Raw genomic sequence first — 21,310 nt, forward strand, 5'->3', positions numbered from 1 at the left:
AAGTTTAACTCCAGTCTGAAATTCCAGATCTTTTCATTTCAGAAGGTTCTGACTCGCCCATGGAGGTAGTCCTTGGCTTAAAGAAATTTTCACTTGCCATCTCCATGATGTTATTCTGCCCATATCAGGAGACAGCATAGAGTAGTATGGAAAGAACATTAGAATGGAGATCAGAAGGTTTAGGTCCACAAACCAGAGTCTCTGCTTAAAAACTATCATTTAATTTCTTAGACAAGGGTTAATCATTATCTCTTTTATGTCATGGACCCCTTTGACAGTCTAGTGAAGCCTATGGACCCCTTCTCAGAATAATCATCTTAAATGCATAAAATAAATACATGTGTATTACTAAGGACACCACCTATATTGAAATATAGCATACCAAAATATATTTTTTTAAAAAACCATTCAGACCCCAGATTAAGAAACCTTATCATAGAGTCTTAGTTTTCTCATTCATAAAATGGGAATAATGACACTTGCCAACCAAAACTTGAAGGACTGTTATAAGGATCAGGTGATATAATGAATGTAAAATTACCTTCCTGCCTATAAGCATTAGACAAATTTAAAGTATATATAACTCCTGAAAGTACATATAGCCCGTGATATACAGATTTATGTTTGTTTGCCAGACAATTTTTTAGGACTAGATGCCAACTCTGAATGCACAGAAAATCCAGCAATCTGCTCACTAAGACCTACACTTGCTACAGGTAAATTTATAATGAGAAAAAAGCATCATTTTAAAAACCCATCTCTGTATCAGTTTATTAAAAAGACATTAATAAGTAAGCACCTTTAAGTCTCCTTGAAAAGTTCTTAAAAGAACTCTCAGATTCCCTTCTAGAATCCATCTGGTGCACGTATACAAAAATCAGGAAGATGCAGAGAAGATTTGAACAGCCCCTGAGCAAGTATGACATGCAAATTTGTGAAGTATTCCATATTTTTGAGGGGGGGAAGAAGAGGGAAGAGGAGGAGAAAGAGAAGGAGAAGGAAGAAGAGAAGGAGAAAGAAAAGAAGAAAGAGGAGGAGGAGGAGAAGGAGAAGAGGAGGAGCCATTCTGAAACTCATGATACCATTGAAAGTGTTCTTAGTTTCCTGTAATGAAAACCAGGCTGAAATTACAAACAAGATACACAATATACAGTAAGCATCATATAGTACCATATTAATAAGCTGTTAAGGATTTCTAACAGCAGTGCCCTATTAAACATTATCCTTTCGAATTTTTTGTAACATCCAGCACTTGGGTATAACACTAAGAGTTATTTAAATATGGTGCCTGTAGCCTTTTATAAAACCAAGTTGACCATCATGCCCTTAGTAAGAAACGTATTTCACTATTATGTGATATTTCTTTGGGGAAAGACTCAATTCAATTCAATTCGATAGACATTTCCTTAGTATCTGTGTGATAAGTCCTGTTCCAGGGATGCCTTTTCTAGGAAAACATTTCAGCGTTCTAATGGATTTGTGATCTTATTAATAGACATATTTCCTCCAACAACACATAATCACAACCCATCCATTCCTGAGTGTCTTGAGTGACTTTAAGTCATGTACTCCCAGGTATTTGCCAAGGAGGTTCTACTCAAAGTGATGAGGGTTTTGCATTCTCTTTAAGTTGTGTGGGTAAATAACCCTCTATAAATGAGAGAACTGCCTGTACCCTGTCTTTCATCTGCATTGCAGTCATAGCACTATAAACACATGTAGGGGACCAAATGATAGGCCATACTTACGTTCTTAGACAGTTTTTAAGCATTCATACTTACAAATGTCTACTTAGTGATTTGCAAAAGAACATATGGAACTGAGTTCCTGCATATAAGCATATAAATCTTTGTATAAACTGAATACTAAGAACATTAGAAAGATATTTAAATGAGAGGATTTTGAAGAATTCAGTCTGTTTTCTATTATAGTTACTTCATGTGTACCATAATCAAAGCCTGAAATTGAACAGGAAAGCAAGATGTTTTTTATATTGAAAAGAGGATACAAAACATTTTGGTCAGTAATTATAAAAAGTTACTCGATTGAATTTAGTTCTGCCTACCTTTCTTGTCTACCAACTTAAGCCCAAGACTTTGGTCATTCATAACACTTCATTGTATCACACAGCCCTTTAGAAGGTATTGTCAGTAAAGCTTTACAGAATGTTTCAGCAACACTTAAACCGCTTCAGTATACATTGTATAAGAGGTATAAATTACAGGTAGTGTTGGGAACCTGCCAAAGTATTCTTGGGAAAGACATAGAGAAAATGAGAGTGAGGTAAAGTCATAGGTAAGAACTGGTAGATGTGCCTGCTGAACCAATGTTAGTATCAGTGATAGTTGAAAAAAAGATCATGAAGAACTGCATTTTTATTGATGCTTAGATAAAGGCATAGACACCAAAATTTGATAGGTAAAAAAATGAGCATGAGAAGCTAAAATGTTTGATGATTGAATTAGGATCCAAAAACAGCTTTCAATGGGTAGGAAGATTAGGCCAGATCACAAGATGAATACGAAAAAAGTGTAAAATCTTAGCCTTGGGATCAAAAAACTCATCATGACTACTATATGGGATAGGCATGATTTTACAGCAGTTCATCTGAAAAATAAATGAGGATACTAGTAGACTGAAAGTTCACAATGAACATAGTTTATTATGGTGGCCAACAAAAGCTAATATGATCTATAAATTGCTTTGCAAACTTGAAGGTACTATTGTAAGTATAGAGGAAGAGGAAGAAAAGAAAGAAGAGGAAGAAGAAAACAAAAGAAGAAATGAGAAGACTGACAATAGGTTCATGCCATTCTATTTATAGAATACAAATACTGCATGTAGACTATGAAAGAATTAATATCCAAGATTGCAATCAAAATGCCATCCTTGGGTCTCATCCACTTGAATTAACAACACTATTATATGTCAATAAAATTCTATAAATGGCGATTGTCATGTGGATTTGCTTATACTAATGGTAGTTTGTGATAATTATACAGAAATATAAGATGAAGAAAAGAAGGAGGAGGAAGAGAAAGATGATGATGATGACAATAATGAGGATAACTAATTTATCATCTGTGTCATGGAGTTGGGCAGTGGCACAACAGCAAACCCAATGAATGCCAGCCACAGTAACAGAAATCAGGATCATTGTGTAATCTGAGACCCCAGTGGTAGTGGTGAAGGCCTACCCTAAAATATTGCTCTCTCATGACACCACTGATTGGGTTAGAATCGTAGGTAATGTGAGGTAGCTTCTCCTGTGAATCCAAAAATTAAATAGAGTAGTATAACATTGCAGGCTAATTCAACTTAGATCAGTGTGACATGAAAACCAGAGAAAGAGTCATACCTCTTCATATTCTTGTATTACAAGAAGGTTAATTCAGAAATGCAAATATCTCATCTGCTAGAAATCTTTCAATACAGAAGGCACTGATTCTGAAGCAGACAAGCTCAAAATGAACTGAAGACATACTCTTTTATTATGCAACAGAACTTTATCATAACAAAAATGTAAACAAATCTTACTGATTTTAGGCAAAGTCTTTTTTTCATTTTTGTCAATGATATTTTGTTTCAAAATACATAACAACATAACACATATCAGTACAGGGCTTTCCAAAGAAATAACAGTTTCTTAGACCAAATTAGACGAAACTGCTTGCTCCTATTTGGCTTGCCTCTTAAAGGATAGTGCTAATTATTTTTTTACTACTTTTGGAACAACCAGACAGTGGAACAAACACACTGGAGCTCTGGCTGACAGTAGTAGATCGTTTATGACTCTAGGACTAGAATACCTCTAGGGGCTAGGCTATTTTAACCTTCTGTTGCTTGGCACCCAGGGTTCACTTCTCCTTTGTACAAAAGGTCTCTTCTGGTAACTGGAGGAAGACTGCTTTCTTGGGTCACCCAAATGGTTGTCTGTTTTTGACTCTGAGACAGCTCATGGTGACTCTATAACCACTAACTACTTCCTTTTCCCAGAATCTAGATGCTGTGCTTCCAACTTATGCCAATACTTCCCATTGAGTCTTTGGGGGTTCAAAAAGGAAATCACTCTCATTTTATTGTCTTCCTGTCTCTCATCTTCCTCTACCTTCCTTCTTATACGTTACTCCCCTCCCCACCTTCCCAACCCTAGCCATGTATTTTTTGGGCCAGTAACATTGACCTCCTTTGCTGATCCTCACTCAAGATACTCCATCTCCCAATTCCAGGCATTTTCATTGGCTCATACCTGCTTGGAATTCTCTCCTTCTTCATCTCTGCCTCCAAGATTTCCTGCCTTCCTTCAAGTCTCAGCTAAAGCGCCACAAAAAAAACCTTTTCCCCAATTGCCTTAATGCCATTTATCATCTCCAATTTGTCCTGTATATAACTTGCTTGTACAAAGTTGTTTATATTATCTTTCCCACTAGGTTGGGAACTCCTTGAGAGCAGGACCTGTCTTTTGCCTTTCATTGTATCCCCCAGTACTTAGCACAGGACCTGGCACATAATAAGCTTTTAATAAATGTTTATTGGCTGACTGACTCCATGACATCTAGGTTTGCTGTGCAAATTATGTGAGGTTGCTTCTCAAAAACCTTCCAAAAGAAAGGCAAGAGAGTCAGATCCAAAAGTTTCCAAAAGCTGATCTCAGTATAGTACAGACTCATAGGGAGAGGGAAAACCCCTTAGTGCCATGGTGAAGTATATAGCATGATGAGTTTGTGTTGCAGTTACATGACCTGGATTTCATCAACACGAAGAGTTCTGCAAGAGGAACTTCCTCTGTTAATGAAGATTAGTACCTGTTCGGTAATTTATAGTCTTAGAGAGTTGGTTAAAGACTAAGTGACCTACCCTGGCTCATATTGTTTGGGGTTACTCACCCAGAGTGAGAGGTAGAATGGCAAAATATACAGAGAGCTAGTCTCGGTGTCAGGAAGGACCAGGTTCAAGTCCTGCACACAGTAGGAACTCAAGAATTTGTCAAATTGAATTCAAATTCACTTGCCTATAAATTTAAAGGTTTCATTTTTTAAATTCCTTCCAAATATTACATTCATTTTCACAGTTAAAGTTAAATACATGGTTAAATCTTCCAGATGTTCTTGTTTTTAGATGACATTGTAGAGATTGCATCAAGCCTACTGAACACGCTGTAGAGCCTACTGAAAGACATCTGTAATCACACAAAGGAGTTTGGGCTCTCCATCAACACAGGAAATACCAAATGGATGAAAGATGTCTATTGCTCAGATTTCAATGGACACCCTCTTACACCTGTCCAAGAGAAAGTATATCTGAGACAGATAATACAGATGGGCATTGAACTGGCTCCAGTGTTGAAAAGGAGGAGAGTGAGCTGGACTTCTTTTGGGAAACTGCAAAGCACTTCTAATTACCCTAAGTTTCTGTAACAGCAAAGACCCATGTTTTCAATATAAAGTTTTTTCCAGTGTTGCTCCATGGCAGCAAATCTGGAATATCCATGTCTCTAAAGAAATAAAGATGCACATCACACAATGGAAAGGTGCATGGTGTCTATGAGCAGGCTGTTAACATATAACCACTGAGAAACTCCAAAGAATAGGAGCAAAAACTTCATCAAGGAAATACAACAGAATAAGGTAAGGTCAGGGGTATACTAGAGAAAGCTATACTGGCTCATGAGAGTCATTAAATTTTTAGTGTGAACATTTATGTGCTGGAAATCAATAAAAGGTGGTAGTCTTGCCTCTGGGATTGATACTTTACATCATTCCTTGCTTCTGAAAAGACACCTGATTAAAAACAGTTGGCAGTCATCTAACAATAAATAGAAGCATGAACTCAGAGCTAAATGGATCCTTAGAGATCTTCTTGTCCTCTTCATTTTTCCAGTGAAGAAACTTAATGACAAAAGTCACATAGGTATTAAGTGGAAACAGTGAGATTTTACTGTCTAAGCCCAAATATAGAACTCCAAAACTAAGGCTGGTAGAGAAGGCAAGAAAGATGAATTGCATCCTTTACAATTTTGCCTTGGCCTGGCCCTACTAAGAGGAGTTAGTGTAGTTCCCATGAATTGACTGCTGATTCAAGAATAACCTAATGGAACTAAAGTTTCTTTCTTTATTATGCATTTATATTCCCATGGCTTTGATTCCTTCCTGTGATCTAATGCATTCTTGTCTCTTACAATCCTTTTTCATAGTCCTTTTCAAGTTCTGGAATTCTATTTTCCCACCATCCACATTCCATTTTTTATGATCACTGATATCCTAGCAGCCAAAGATAACAAGCCAGCAATATATATCTCTTCTGGTTCCAAGACATCAAAATCTCATGCCCTTCTAAAAGAATTTAGTGGAAATAATGGATCAGTTTTTAAACCAGTCTATCAAAAAGTTGAATTCTTTAAACAATGAGATCTTGATTATATTTTGATTGTAGAAGTTCAGTTGCATACTTCCTAGAAATATTTCTTGGCCTTGACATATGTGAGCAAATGCCACCCTTCCTCTCAGATTTTATTTTAAAAAATGTTTGATTTGGTGACTTTATATTGTCCATTGCTTGTTGGAGATGGATACTCCTCTTGAAGGCAGCAAGGAGCTGTCCAGCTGAAGATAACTTAGAAGCCAGAAGGCAGAACCAACCTCCTAGGCTCAAGAAGGGATTCACACATGCACTTGTAAGACATCAGGTGATACAAAGTATCTTGGATGTTTTATGAAACATAAATCCTCTGAACTTTCCATATGTCCCAGACCACATCCCTTTACCCATCCTTCAAATGCTATTATTATTTGATGCTCATACTTCTGACCCATCCCTTGCTTCCAACTCCTCTGCTTTGTATCTCCTCTGCTTATAACAGTACCTAACATATAAGAGGTACTTAATAAATGCTTGCTGACTGACAGCTTAGTAACCTAACCCATGGTAGCATAATCTACCTTTGCTCTATGTGGCCAATGAGACACTTCTGGCCACTCCCTCAATGGGAAGTCCTCATGACCTGTCCCTTCTATGTTTCTTGCCTCCCCCCAGTCTGCATCATGTGGGACCTCAAACCTCAATCCATTGTGAGTCTTGTCCAGTAAGGAAAGATTATATCATAGGTATATTAGATTTTAATAAATTCAACTTAATCCAATCTCATTCAACAAATATTGATTAAGCAGCTACTTTACACAGAACACTCTGTAACATCTGTAACAAAGCCAGAAGCAGGCTCCTTAGCCTCAAGTTAGTGTCTAGTTGATGAGAAAAGACCTGCATAAACAAAAATATTAGAGCACAAAAGCATTAGAATAATACTAGAGTAGAATGACAGTGTTATCAGAAAGAAGGATACTGGAAATGGATATCTGGCTAAGAGGATGGTACTAGAGAAAGAGTCTTGGATTTCTGGATGAGAACTTCAGATGCAAGAATGGGGAGCTTTTGGTCACTAGTGTAACGTACCTAACAAGGGAACTGAGAAGAACAAATTGTCTGAAAACTTGAGGATCTGTTCAAGGGAGCTCAAATCTAAGAAGAAATGGAAAGGAAGAAAATCTACACAGCCCCTAAGAGTGATACTATGGAACTAAGCTGTTACATCACAGAAGGAAGAATACCATTGGAGAAGTCTAATAATGGACAGGAGACAGTATTCAATAAGAGGGACAGTAAAATACAGATGACTTCAGATGTCTATACATCAATTTAAATAAGGTGAACTAGAAACCTTAATGCAGAAATGTAAACGACCTTACCACCGAGACATGGACATGGCTCTTAATAAAAATATATTACCAGAAGCAACCACAATCCCATATGGGAAAACAAAAGCATAAAAGTCAATGTGCCAGGCCCTCGGGTCATAGAAGCAAAATTCAAAACAGTTACTGCTGTCAAAGAATTTACATTCTACCAGTGGAATACAACATGTCCAAAGATAAGCAAGTACAAGATATTTTGAGGAGGAAGCACTAACAAGTAGGGCAAATGAGGTGGTATCGAGAAGAGTACCTAAGCTAAACCTTGAAGAAAGCTAAAGATTCTTTTTTTCCTTCTTTTTTAAATATATAATTGATTTGTTTTCAGTTGTTACCATTGACTTCCACAAGAATTTGAATTCAAAATTTTCTCCCCATCTCTCTCTATCCCCACCCCAAGACAGCATGCACCCCATTCACCCCTTTCTCCAGTCTGTCCTCTCTTGTATTACCCACCCTTCATTCATTCCCCTTCCGCTCTATTTTCCTGTAGGGCAAAATAGATTCCTATACTCCATTGTCTGTATGGCTTAATTTCCAGTTGCATGCTAAAACAATTTTTAACATTCATGCTTAAAGCTTTGGGTTCCATATTCTTTCCCTCCCTCCGCAACCACCCTCATTGAGAAAACAAGCAAATCAATATAGGTCATACATGTGTAACAGTGCAAAGCACTTCCATAATATTCATGTTGTAAAAGAGCAACCACATTTCCATCCTGCCCTTCATTTATTCCATTCTCTCCCTTGACCTGTCCTCCCACAATAGGGTTTGTTTCTGATTATCCTTTTCCCAAATTTGCTGTCCCTTCTATTATCTTCCCTCTCATGTCCCCTCCCTTCCTGCAGGGAAAAATAGATTTCCATATTCAATTGAGTGTGTGTTATTCCCTCCTTAAGCCAAATCCCATGAGAGTAAGGCTTAATTATTTCCTTTCATCTCCCTCTCTTCCCCTCTTTTGTAGAAGCTCTTTCTTCCCTCTTGCATGTGAGATGATTTGCTTCATTCTACCTCTCCCTTTCTCTTACTCCTAGCACATTCCATTCAACAGTAAATTTTATTTTTTTTAGGTAAGGTCCCTTCATATTCAGCTCACCCTGTGTCCTCTGTCTACATGTGTGTATATATATATATATATATATATATATACACACACACATATATATACATATATATGTATATATATACATACAAATACACACATGTACATATACATACACACATCTACACATAACATTCCTGCACATATATAATATACACATACATACATACCCATACACACACACATACATACATATATGTATATATTTTCCTTCTAATTACCCTAATACTGAAAAAAGTCTCATGAATTACAAATAAAATCTTTCCATGCAAGAATGCAAACAGTCCAATTTTAATGAATTCCTTAAGCCTTCTCTTTCCTGTTTACTTTTTCATATTTCTCTTGATTCTTGTATTTGAAAGTCAAATTTTCTATTCAGCTCTGGTCTTTTCAACAAGAATGCTTAGAAGTCCTCTATTTCATTGAAAATCCATTTTTCCCTTGAAGTATTATACACTAATTCTAGCTCTTTTGACCTCTGGAGTATCATATTCCAATCCCTTTGATTCCTTAGTGTAGAAGTTGCTAAATCCTGTATTATCCTGATTGCATTTCCACAGTACATGAATTGCTTCTTTCTGGCTACTTGTAATATTTTCTCCTTGACCTGGAAACTCTGGAATTTGGCTACAATATTCCTAGTAATTTTCATTTGAAGATCTCTTTCAGGAGGTGATTGCTGAATTCTTTCTGTTTCTATTCAACTCTCTGGTTCTAGAATATCAGGCAGTTTTTCTTCATAATTTCTTGGAAGATGATGCCTAGGCTCTTTTTTTGATCATGGTTTTCAGGTAGACCAATAATTTTAAAATTATCTCTCCTGAATCTATTTTTCAGGTCAGTTGTTTTCCCAATGAGATATTTCACATGGTCTTCTATTTTTTCATTTTTTTGGTTTTGTTTTATAATTTCTTGGTTTCTCATAAAATCATTAGCTTCCATCTCCTCCATTCTAATTTGTAAAGAACAATTTTCATCAGTGAGCTTTTGAGCCTCCTTTTCCATTTGAATAGTTCTGCTTTTTAAAACATTCTTCTCATTGGCTTTTTGGATCTCTTTTCCCATTTGGGTTATTCTATTTTTAAAGGTGTTATTTTCTTCAACATTTTTGGGTCTCCTTTAGCAAGTTGTTGACTCACTTTTCATGATTTTCTTGCATCACTCTCATTCCTCTTCCCCATTTCTCCTCCACTTCTCTTACTTGATTTTCAAAATTCTTTTTGAGATCTTCCACAAGACCATTGCATATTTTTTTGGAGGTTTTGGATATAGAAGCCTTGACTTTGATGTCTTCCTCTGATGGTGTGCTTTGTTCTTCCTCATCCAAAAGAATGGAAGAAAATACGTTTTCACCAAGAAGGTAACCTTCTATAGTCTTATTTCTTTCCCTTTTTTGCATTTTCCCAGCCAGTTACTTGACTTTTGAGTCCTTTGTCAAGTAGAGGGTGTACTCTAGGAATGTGTAAGTTCTCAGTTCCTCCAAGGCAGCACAATCAAGGGAGAGGAGTTTACTCCTCTCCAGTGCTGCACTCTGGTCTGGAAGCAATCACAAGCTTTTCTGCCCAGGATCTGCAAGTAGGATTCCCTGTCTAGAGCCTCCACCAGCTCCATCATGTCAGTGTTCCTCCTCACTCCAGGTCTGCCACTCAGGACTGAGACCCAGATCAGCTGCTTGATTCCCCCAGGGTCTTTAGGCCAAGGGCTCCAAAAGTGAACACTACTGCTGCAGCGGCAGCTGCCCTGGGACCAGGGCTGGGGCCAGCCTGCACACCCTTCTCATCCAGGTGAAAGAGCTTTTTCACTGACCTTTGAAGCTATCTTTGGCATTTGTGGGTTAAGAAATCTGGGAACTGCAGCTGCTGCCTATGATTCTGCACCCTGAAGCCTGCTCCAGTCTTGCCCTTGCCATGCTGTGCTGCACAGCCAAGGCTAGGTTTTGCTCCACTCTGAAGTTGGTGTGATAGACCTTTCCTGTTAGCCTTCCAGGCTGTCTTGGGCTGGAAATCTTTTTCACTCTGTCATTTTGTGGCTTCTGCTACTCTAGAATCTGTTTAGAGTAATTTTTTACAGGTATTTTATGGGCTATGGGGGAGAGCTGCAGCAAGTCCATCTTTCTACACAGCCATCTTGGCTCTGCTCCAGTACTTCTCCAAACTAAAAATTCTGAGAGTGGAAATAAGAAAAAGGTGCATTCCAGGTACTGGGAATAACTTATAAAAAGAGAGGGGAGATGGGATTTTAAGATAAAGAAAATTCTAGTTTGCCTGGAATATAAAGTATATGAAAGGAATTAATATAAAATAAGTCTGGAAAGATAGGTGGGACTCAGAGTATAGAAGCTTTTAAAGATACTAAGAAGTTTGTAGTCCATGCCAGAGGCAATAGAGAACTAAAGATTTCTGAGCCAGAGAGTGACATGATGAAATTGGTATTTTAGGAATATTAAAGTGTCAACTTTTGTAGAAGCAATATTGAATTGGAGTGGAAAGAAATGAGAAATAGGAAGAGTAATTAAGAGGCTGTTACACTGGTCTAGGCAAGAGGTAATAAGAACTTGAACTAAGGTATCAACTGTGAATAAAAAGAAGCAGATGGAGGGAAGAAATGTAGAGGTAGAGTCAACAAAGCTTTGAAACTGATTGGATTTTAGGAGATAAGAGAAAGAACCTTGGAGGATGAGAGGCTGACTGGTAGTGTTGTAGTGCCCTCAACAAATGGAAAAGGTTGAAAGAAGAGTGGATTTATGGAAGAACATGGGAGTTCTGTTTTGAACACATTAATTTTGTTCATCCAATTATTACTGTTCAATTATTTAGATGACTCCTAAAAATAATTCCCTACTGTGGTCTAAGTATTGTGCCAGTTACTGTGGAAAATACAAAGATTATACATAGAACAGTCTCTGCCCTCATGAAGTCTAGTAATAGGATATTACAAATACACAAACAACTGCAGTACAACATAAAACATAAACACACAAGGGGAATTACAAAGAGGTATATAACATATGGTGAAGGAAAGATAATTTTCCCCACAGTATTAAGAAAAGTTCCATATAAAGGACAGAATTTGAATTAGATCATGAAAGATGGATTTCAACAGACAGTTATATTTCAACAGATAGATCAGAACATTCTAGGCATAACCTGATGTGAGCAAAAATGCACAGAGACTGGGTGCCATTATTTCTCTCTGTCTCTTTCTTTCTCTGTCTCTGTCTCTTTCCATATATACACATACATACACATATGTATTCAAGTATATGCATATATGTATGTACACACAGGACAGTAAGTAGCTCAGTTTGGCTGGAGTGTGGTATATAGAGAGAAGAGTAATTGAAATATGAATGGAGGGCTTGATTGTTTCTACGTGGTAGAAGGATTTAGCTGGCAGGCTAATGAGTTAGGGGTGACAGAGAATGCATGAAAGGGATGGATAACAGTTGCAATTGCTGTGACTGGAGGAGTTTGTAAGGATACACTGACAGAGAGTCAAATTTGAAGCTAGGGCCCTGTCCTGCAACACCATTTGAGTATGCCAGGAGACCCAAGGTGGGGGCGCCAATGAGGAATCATAAGTATAGACTTTGAGCTAGGTCTTGAAACATGGAGGAGTCAGAGATGAATGGAAATAGAATCCTAGGGGAGCTTGTAATGATCAGTACGTGGTAATTCTTTCTTGTTGGTTCTTAACATGTTATCTATTCTTTTAGCCAATTCTTTTAGAAATGCCTAGTGACAATAGTGAGTTCTCTCATCTTTAATTTGTGGAAGGGGATGCCCTTCAAACACCATGGAATCTCATCAATTCCCTTATAAAAAGCTGTTTGGGACTGATAATTCCCATCCTTTAAACAATCAGGAAGCAAATCAACGGCTGAAGAGAAAAAAAGGCTGGCTTCCTATACATTTCCAAATTCTCTCTTTCTTATGAAAGTGTTTTAATTGTCTTAACAGTCACCAAATGACTGCCCACTATTTACATTTTCTACTTTCCAAACCCTTTGAGAATGTTAAATAGATACAGTCACAACTATCTTTATCATGGATTGGGGAGGCAGTGTGATATAGTGGAAAGATGACCAGCTCCAAAATTCAAAGGCCTGGGTTCAAATTCTGCCCATGATAATTATTATTTGTGCTACCCTGAGTAAACTATGTAAGCTCCTGAGTCTTACTCATCTTCAAAATAAGGGAATTAAACTACATGGCCTTAAAGGCCCAGTTCTAGGTTTATTATTGTTATATACATCCTTCATACAGTATTCTTGAAACCAAAGGATTATGTATACACTAGGTGGGTATTAAATGCTTATTGAAAGAATACAGGAAGATCTTTGCTGAATTTAGGAACTTAATTTTCTTTTATCTTCTGGAGGACATAGTTGATCATGTCAAGGTTCTCTGGTTAGAATACATGACTACTTCTTCTACTTCATGGGGGCATGGATTTATATTAAGGTTCTAATAGATTTTTGCCATTGAGAAAATTCATGATATAGTGGTGAGTACAAGAGAACTACGGTTTGCTCAGTTGAAAAAAGTTCCAAAGATGCATTGTTTTTCTTAACTACTTACTGTCCATTCCAAGCAGTGGTTTCTGAAGTAGTACAAAAGTGCCTTTGGAAAACTTACTAGACAGTTTGGAATCTAGACTGGGTATCAGGACATGGGATTGATCTCTCTGTGGCCTTGGACAAGTCTCTTTGCCTCTCTGAGTCTCAGTTTCGTCATCCGAAAAAAACGAAAGCATTAGACTCAATAACTTTAGAAATCATCTATAGCTTATAAAAAAAAAAACAAAAAAACAAAAAAAAAAACCTTACACGCTCTGTGTGGGTAGTTAACAAAAACCGAGCTAACAAAAACATAGGTCCATGGCCAGAGATGGGTTAGCTGATAAATCTAACAGAGAAACTCTGGAAATCATTTATTCTGGAAAAGAAGAGTGAGACATGGATGGCACTTGTTTCCCCTCCCTTCTCACGAGATCCTCTGTCCTTGGGGCCTGCTTATAGCAGCTTGATTGTTTTCACATTCCCTTACTCACAACTACCACTAGACATAGTATGAGATCACCTCTGTGTACACAAACCAAGAGGGGATGAATAAGCTGCTAATGGACTTGGAGACCACATTTAAACTTGGGTCTGTTTTTAGAGTTTTGACATTTTCTTCTTGTCACCAGTTCAATAGAGCATTAAAAGTTTTTCCAAGCACTGCATTTATCATAACCGCCATGAAACAGACACAGTCAGACCTTCCCTCCCTGCGTGGAGGTATCACCCTCCATGGGAGAGGCCGAATCATTTAGTAGCAGTGATTGTGAGTGAAAGAGAGAAAGGCACATCATGGTGGTAGCAATTAGGGGCCCCAGAGGGAGAAGAACATTACACTTTGGAGATAGGCAGAAAAGTAATCTTGGAATTTGCTCTTTAGTAAGTCTTGGGGTCCAAGAAGCTTCTCCTGAATACTAGTACAGGGAAACACAAAATAATTCTATGACAAAGAGCTTGATTTATTGATTCAGCCCTGGCTAGGATTTTGAAACTGGGCAGGAATAAACTGCTCAGGGGGAGAAAAGAGCAAATACCTCATTTAGACATGGTCCTGCCATGTGATAGTTCATTTCTAAACAACTCAATAAAATTCTGTTCCTTCACTTCTGGGATAATCTTTCACAATTTATTTTCCAAGAGCTAGGGTTCTAAAGTAATCAGATCTGTTGATGGGGACCAAAGGGCTTCCTGAAGGCACCAGTAGCCAAAAAGAAAAGTATAAGGGAAATAAATTTATCCAACATTAAAGAGGCTGATATGTTTGCCAGACTCTGGCCAGACTGGAAACAAGGGTCAGCAGCTCAACTCATAAAATACTTTATGCTGAGCATTGAAAATATTTTATGTTGTCATACACACAAAAAAATAATTACACATATTTTTTAAAAATTGCTTGTCCTTTTTTAATACAGTCTGATGACTTACTGCTGAGTAGGTGGCATTCACACAAAGCTTGAATGAGTAAGCTGATTCTTTGGTACTGAGCATTCTCCCTAAACTCAATTATTTAACAATTAATGCAGATAAGAGATCTGAGTTTGAACCTAATTCTTCTGTTCAACACTTGTATGATCTTGGGTAAGTTGTTGAGCCTTCCTGAGCCCCAGTGTCCTCATCTGCAAAATAAGGTGGCTTGGATAGATAATCTCTTAATTCCTTTGTGTAGTTTAAGTATTATCTCCATCTTACATATGGGGAAACTGAGGCTCAGAGAGGTTGGATGGATCTGTAATTCCATGGTTTCTCAGAACCACCGTTTACTATAAAATTTAGGGGAGGGTGATCTTTAAGGTCCCCTATAGCTCTAAATGCCATGAACTCATGACATTTTCACTTTCTATACAATTGTATTTAGTGTTGTGTAGGAAGAGTCAGCGTCAGTGTATGAAGATTCCATTTCAGTTTGGAAACAAACCAGTGAAAACCAGTCAAGAAGGTAAGCGGGGTTTGGCAGTGAGAGCATCATGCCAAGTCATTCTAGATAAGAAAGTAGAGATTGAGATTAGGAGAGTCAAGTAGTGATCTAAGCATAAAGCAGATATCCCAGTTCTTAATAACAGTTTGGGATGGGATTGGGAATGGGGAAAGAATCAGGCAGACTGGTAAGGAATGCATAAAGTGATAGGGTTTATTAAAATGTGCTTTAATTCACAAAAGAGGAGGCTCAAAGCTTAAAACACAACACCGAGGGGCAGAAACATAGGTGACCAGGACAAGGAAAGGATACAACCAAAGTGGTCAACAGGTACCCAGATGTATGGTCTTAAGGCTATACTAGGAGAAAAACCACAAGAGGGTTAACAACTGTGGCTTGGAGGAACTAGCCTCAGGCTTGGGACAGCCAGCTCTGGGGAATCTCTGGGATGCCCAGGGTACAATCACCTTCACACCACGGTGGCTCCCTGAAGGAGTTGAAGGTTGTGGGGCTTTACAAAGAGGGGGACAATTCTCTCTTAGTCAAGTCTAGTTGGTTTCCCATCTCTCAGGTCACAGATAAGGAGACACAAGGTACTGGCTGGAGGTGAAGCTGGTTCCATCAAATAAGGAGCATAATAATAATTTTTATTTTTTATTTTGCATATGCTTATCGTGTATGTATTTCCCCTATTAGAATATAAGTTCCTTTTGAGCAGAGACTTTTCTATTCTTTGCATTTGTATCCCCAGTGCCTAGTACTGTGCCTGACACATTTATACTTCATAAATGCTTATTGACTGATCACCTAAATACAGGGTATGAAAATTTTGAGAAAGGGGCAGAGGCAGCATGGCACAAGTGAGGTCTATGGGCCTCAAAGAGGTCTACAGACTGTAAGATTTGGGGACTATAACAAAAGACAAATGAAACTAGACATCAAGACAAGATGTAAATTGGAAAGTTGGTTAATCTGGATAACTTGTTATTCTCAGGAGCTAAAGCTTAGGAATGAGCCAGGGATCCATTCCAAAGCCAGGGAGTCAAGACAGAAGAAGTTGGCTTTCCTTATCGATGATGAGAAATCAAGAATACGGTAAGTCAGTTGACAATTAAAGAAACAGAAACATCTCAAGGCAGGCAAAGAATCTGGAATGCAAGAAAGTATGTAAGTTGCATAGCTCTCAGACCCCATCTCCACACACACACACACACACACACACACACACACACACACAGAGCCTCTGAATGCTACCCCAAATGCAAGCCATGCTGTGAGTAGGAGTCACAGGCTCAAAACCTTAGTTTGTGAGCCCTCATCAACACATCTCTTCTTCTAGCTAACCGAAGTCACAGCAGTTCAAAACAAAATAGGGTAGTAAGATAAGGGATAAAGATTTCACCAGGTACTCAAGGGGACACATTCCCACAGGTTATTACATACGCAGTGAGGAATGAAATTCACTCAGGAGTACACATGATAGGGGAACACACATGTTACAGCACATATGTAGGGAACACACATGGCCAATGCACATGAATGTTCAAGATAACTCAGATCTCTAGAAGACTGTAAAACTGCCTACGTTCCCTGATGTTATCAGTGAATGAACTGCTTTCACTGAGCTGGGGTCTTCTGTTGTTCTGTTCTTTCCACTGGGTTGTGCTTTTGCTTTGTTTCTGGATGCTGTCATTTTCTCTGGGCATCTCCACTGAGCTGCTTTCCACTACTGGTCTTCATACAGTCTCTTCAGGTCCCCTGCTGCTCCTTCCTACCATTTGAAGTCATGCTGCTACTAGGCAGAATTGCCTTGGAGGGAAAGGGTTAAGTTCTTTTAGTCACAGCTACATTCAGCTGGGCAGCCATAAGAAACCCTACAACTAAAATTAAGTCTGTCCTTCTAACTTATTTTTCTTCTTGCAGGGCTTAGATTGCCTGATCCCAATCTTCTATCTGGCTTTGAGTTAGAAAATTCCTTTCAACTCTTGTCATACCCCTGATCATTAGTCTGCATCCCTATAAATTACACAAAGACTCCATTTGGCTAAACTGCAAAAGAACTGAATGGGGCTAGATAGACATCAACCCTGGTTACTCTTCAAAACAACTTAGGGCAAGACCAAAAAGGGCTAAATGGCATTGGTAAGCGCTGGCATCTCTAGGCTACATCCTTTGTTCTACATTCATTGTTTATTTGTAATTCTAACAAAAAATCACGGGTCTTACAAGAGGTAGGATGAGTCAACAGCATAAATTTAATCTGATCTTAAAGCAAAAGGATTTCTGATATGGACTTTCCCATTCGAACTTCCTGACAGGGCAGGAAGTGCTCTTAGCCCTGATTTAGTATATGTGTAGAGGGAAGGAAATGGCAGGTACTTGAATTAACCTACAGAAAAGGTGAAAGTGATGTAGTCAATCCACTAATTAATCCATAAGAATTCAATGAGCCCTTGCCATGTTTCAGGCACTATGCTAAGTGCTGGAGATAGAAATTAAAAAACAAAAACAGACTGTAAGTTCAAAGAGAAGTTTCAGAGTTCCAATTTCCACATAAAGAAATTCCTATTCAAATGTAATCACAGATCCAAACCAAAATTTTTAATGATATACAAGATTTCATTTTTATGAGAAAATACTATTATTAAGGTGATTGATGTTATGTAAAAAGAGCTTACATATCCAATAAGGGCAACAAGTTTATAAATAGGCACTTTCAAAATGCATAGAAGAGTAGATTGAAGGTTAACCTTAGAGGGGAAACCACTATTAGCTGGGGGGACTGGGAAAAGCTTCTCACTGAAAGTGGCATCTGAGCTGTCTTGAAGGAATAAGAAGGTATAAGAAGAGGCAGAGGGAAGAAGAGAGTGTTCTAGGAATACAGGATAGACAACAAAAAGTACTGGGAGGAGAAATGGAGCCACGTGTGTGAATGACAAGAAGTTGGTCAATGTGGTTGAAGGTTGTCCAAGGTGAGTTCTGACAAAGTAGTCTCAGGGCTGGGATGAGAGCGGGTTCTGACAGCGTGTCTAACAGGAACAGGGTCATAGGCATCTCAGCCCTTTTGAGAATAGTCTCATCAGTCTGAAAAACGAGTTCAGCTGTTTTTTGACTGACCTTGTTAATTCTAGTCTTTAGGAACAAACAATAACTATCATAATTTGGCCTCTTATATACTCTGCCTTCTTGTGTTAAAGTTTACCAGATCAAAATGATGCAAAAGTGAAACTAATGTTTTGATAGAATTCGGGTTGGAGTGTATTTACATTGCAACAAGGATCAGAAAACTTGGGCTCAAATTCTAGTGTTGCCACTTATGAACTATGTAATCACGAGCAAGTCAGTTTCCTCATTTGTAAAATGGAGCTCATAATACTTTCACTAGTCACCTCCTGGGGCTATGGTGGAAAAAGCTCTTTGTGAACCTCAACATGCTAGAAAAATGAACAATGATGATGCCTGAGAAGCAGATGTGGCATAGTGGATGAAGATCTAATCTCAGTCAGGAACTCTTAGGTTGAGGTCCCACTTCTAATTCATACTGGCTGTCTGACGCTGGGTATTTCACTTAATCTCTCAGTGGCCCAGACAATTCTCTGAGACTGAAAGTTGCAAAGAAAGTACTGATTTACAGTGGGAGATATTTCCTTACTAGGAGCTCCTTAAACTGATGAGATAATGGATCTGGGCTGAAAAAAGTAGTCAATGAATAAACAAGATACAGTCTGGTGTGATGTAGTTACACTGGCCTTGGAGTCAAGATGGCTTGGGTTCAGGTCCTGTTCCTGATGTATATGGCTTGGAGAGCTTAGACAAGTAAAAAAAAAAAGATTCTCTAAAACTATAAGTTCAGAGAGAAGTTTCAGAGTTCCAATTTCCTCATAAGGGAATTTCTATACAAATGTAATCACAGATCCAAACCAAAATTTTTAATGATAAGATTTCGTTTTTATTCGAAAACACTATTATTAAGGTGATTGACGTTATGTAATAGAAATTTTCCTAATTCCAAAGTGTTTTATAGAACATAGCTCTCATTCTCTCCCCTTTTAAGGGAGCAAGTCAGGGAAGACAGAGAAGTTGAATTAGCCTCCAGCAGAGGGTAGTGAAAAGGATGCCAGAAATATTCAGGAGGTTTGAATCTTACCAGTTGTTTGTCCCTTGGCAAACCACTTTAACACTTCTGAGCCTGTTTCCTCATCTGGGGATGTAACTTAATGAATACCTTGGAACACTCAGGACCAAAGGTCGTAGAGACTTGGAGAATTGAAATGTATGTCAGCATTAATTTCCCTGAGTCATTGGGCTTCAGGTTCATTTGGCCTTAATGGATCTTCTATCTAGGACTTGACAGAAAGCAAAAAGAAGAAAGGAAATGATCATTTATTAAGCGCTTACTATGTACAGATCAATGAACTAAGCACTGGGGATATATGTATAAGCAAAGAGAAAGTCTCTTCCCTTGAGGAATTTATATTCTTAAGGGGAAACACAACACACAAAAGGAAATAAAAATGGTGGGAAGTAGAAAGAATAAATGTATGGTACATGATTTGGAATTCTGGACGCGAGAACCAGAGTAGAGAGTGAACAACCCTGCACAAGAAGGAGGCCCCAGGAAAGGTAAAAATACCAAGGGCAGAAATGCTGACTAGATTGAGACTGGGCCAGAGATAGCTGGAGATGGAGCGGTGACTTCTTTTAAGCCCTTTCAAGATGCTATTTAGAAAGAGTTTGGAAAGTATGTCCTGTGAGTTATAAAACTGGGTTTGGGATCCTTGAAATTTGCCTAATGCCTGTAGATATTCTGGAAAGTTATTCCATTGTCTCAGCCTCTTGCTCCCTGTTTCCTTGCCTTTTTTTTTCTTCAATTGCTACTTTCCCCACACCTCCTTGGCAAAAGAGGCATAGGACAGGTAGGATGATTTACCACTAGATCCTCTTCTCATCCACCTTCTACATGAGGACTTTCCTTATTTCCCCTAATTTCTAGTGCCCCTGCCCTAAAAAATTGCATTGTATTTAGTTTACATATGTATCTCTTTGGATCAGGATAGATTATGAAGTAAGAAAAAGTTAAAGGGAGGGAAGATAATAAAATTAAATTTGAAATGCCTATGGGACATCGAGGAGGCAGCTGACAATGCATGCCTAGATTTCAGGAGAAAGGTTAGTAATGCATGCAAACACACACACACACACACACACACACATATATACACACACACACACACACACACACACATATATACATATATGTATATAAACTATACAAAGAGGGGAGATTCTTCAGTAAGAGTCCATTTTCCCTTTCCCCCTGACTCATTTGCCAATTACATTTGACACAGCATATATCACTGAATACCAGTCAGGAGTTCCCTATGTCATTCCCAACAAGTCATATGTATGTCAGCAATGAATCAGAAAACAAATCCAGCTCCATGAGAGGTGCCTCCGCCCTGCAAACCAATTTTCCTATTTACCCTGTTATAGGGGAAATAATGCTTCTGCTATTCTTTTTACATGGTGGTGAGAAAAGAACTCATGGATGACTACAGAAATGCGAGTGGTTATTGCTAGTTATCTTTATGGGACTAGCTCTAGATGAATCAGTCTCACAGCAGATAACTGAAAAAAAAGTCCTTAAAACTAAAAAAAGAAAAGACTGCACTGTAAACTTCATCTTTAAAAGGGGACAGCATGAGAGCCACAGTTTGTAAAAAATTTTGGAATAAGTTAGAAGTTCCCCAATTTTTACTGGAGGCTCTTACATTGTCATTTTAATAACATTCTCTCATTGTGTTCTTATTTGAAACAAACTGTCAGAGCAGGGGATCTATTTCTTGTACAGCTAACAGAGGGCAAGAGATGCCCTTCTGAAACAATGACTCAGAGAGACAAAATTTAAATATGCACCATTGTGCAGAGGCCACAAGAACTGGGCTAAAAACACACCAGTGAAGCACTGGGTATACATGTACAAGAA

The 21,310-nt window shown here is 38.2% G+C and overlaps 1 non-coding gene across 1 annotated transcript; it reads left to right on the forward strand.

Annotated features, from left to right (window-relative positions):
- The first annotated feature begins 851 nt into the window (after positions 1 to 851).
- LOC140530559 (U6 spliceosomal RNA) lies at positions 852 to 954 on the forward strand. The gene has a single exon (XR_011975995.1). It is a non-coding gene; the product is annotated as a U6 spliceosomal RNA (small nuclear RNA).
- Positions 955 to 21,310: the final 20,356 nt, after the last annotated feature.

This window comes from Notamacropus eugenii, chromosome 2 (genome assembly GCF_028372415.1).
Source record: "Notamacropus eugenii isolate mMacEug1 chromosome 2, mMacEug1.pri_v2, whole genome shotgun sequence".
Classification (NCBI taxonomy): Eukaryota; Metazoa; Chordata; class Mammalia; order Diprotodontia; family Macropodidae; genus Notamacropus; species Notamacropus eugenii.